Source organism: Calidris pugnax, unplaced genomic scaffold (assembly GCF_001431845.1).
Source record: "Calidris pugnax isolate Ruff unplaced genomic scaffold, ASM143184v1 scaffold9, whole genome shotgun sequence".
NCBI lineage: Eukaryota > Metazoa > Chordata > Aves > Charadriiformes > Scolopacidae > Calidris > Calidris pugnax.
The window spans coordinates 276,494-278,032 of NW_015090778.1; positions in this window are offsets into that span (position 1 = coordinate 276,494).

The following is a 1,539-nucleotide window of genomic DNA, read 5'->3' on the forward strand; positions in this document are numbered from 1 at the left end:
TACTGTAGCCCACCACACTCCATACGATACCCCCACTTTCCCCCACCCTGTATCTCTTGCTGTACCCCCCATCCCTGAGCCACCTCATGCCCCTGCTGTAACCCCACCACCCTCACCGTACCCCCCAGGCCTGGTGCTGTGCTCCGTTCCCCAGTTGTGGGGTGGGACGGGTGAGGAGCAGAGCAGCCAGTGTTGGGTTTATACGGGGAAAGATGGTGGACACCATCCAGGAGAGCAAAGGTGGGGTGAGCAGTCCCCAAAGTGCACCTCGTGGTGATGGTCCTCAGCCTGGAACAGGGCTCAGCTGGGGGGGACCAGCCTGGGTAGGAGGAGAAGCAGCCCCTGCTTGTCCCCTTGCTGTCCCCTTGCTGTCCCCTTGCTGTCCCCTCACTGTCCCACTGCCTGGCCAGCTGGGAGAACTGGATTCAACTTCCCCAGAGGCACTGGGATTCCCCCGGGAGGTCCTCACCATCCCTCCTGGCCACCAGGGATTACAAAGCTATGGATCTCTGTCCTTCCCATCCCTCAGGCCAGCGACAACCACATTTTTCACACCTCCTGAGGGACCTAAGGAGTGGGACCGTGTCCCAGAGCCAGCACCCACATCCCCCTGCCTTGCCCGAGTGTCCCAGGGGCTTGTGGCCACCCAGAGGAGGAACATCTGGAGGCCAACGGTGGCTTCATCCCTGCCCTCTCCTTCCTCTCCCTCCTGTGAGAAGCGGCGAAAGAGTTAAGCAGCCCAGTGCCTTTTTCTCCCTCCATCAATTCCGAGAAGAAGCAGCTCCGAGAACCCCAGATGGTCGATACCTTGGCCCCAAACCTCCTATTCCCCTTCTGCCTCCTGTTCTCCATCCCAGCTGTGAAACCTCCGAGGGGCAGAAGCCAAAAAGGGACCCAAATGCGGCCACTGGCCGCATTTGGGTCCCTTTTTGGCTTCTGCCCCTCGGAGGTTTCACACTCCCAAAGGAGAGAGAAGGATTTCCCACCCCTGAAAAAGGGTTTTTCTCCTTTTTTTTCTGGAGAGGCCGCTTAACCCTTTCCCACCAGGGCTGAAAAAAGAAGCATCAGTGGGAGGTAACCTCAAGGAGGGACCTGGGAGATGTTCCCAGGAGGGATGCTCAGCTGTGTCCATGTCCCCTTCCCTGCTCCATCCCAAACTTGGGCTGCTCTGGAGGCTGGGGGGGGATGTTCTTCCTTCATCCAGCCCCCAACACCTCGTGCCAGAGGATTTCAGCTCAAGAGTCCGGGAAAAGAGGGTTGCCTCTCTCTCTCTCTGCATCTCCATCACCTTATTTTTAGTTACGTTATGTAAGTTCTTCGCTACGTCATGGATTTGGGGAGGGGGGGGAGGGAGGTGTTCTTGCATCTAATTCCAGTGTGACAGCCCAGCAATTCAAACAAGCTGTTCCTCTGGTGAAGAAGATAAAAGGATTTGTAATTTCTCATCATAAAAGAGGCCTTTTGGGACGACCCTCCGAGAATCACTGGCATCTAGGCCTGCTCGAAGAACAGCCGCTCCACTTTTCTTCCCATCCCTCT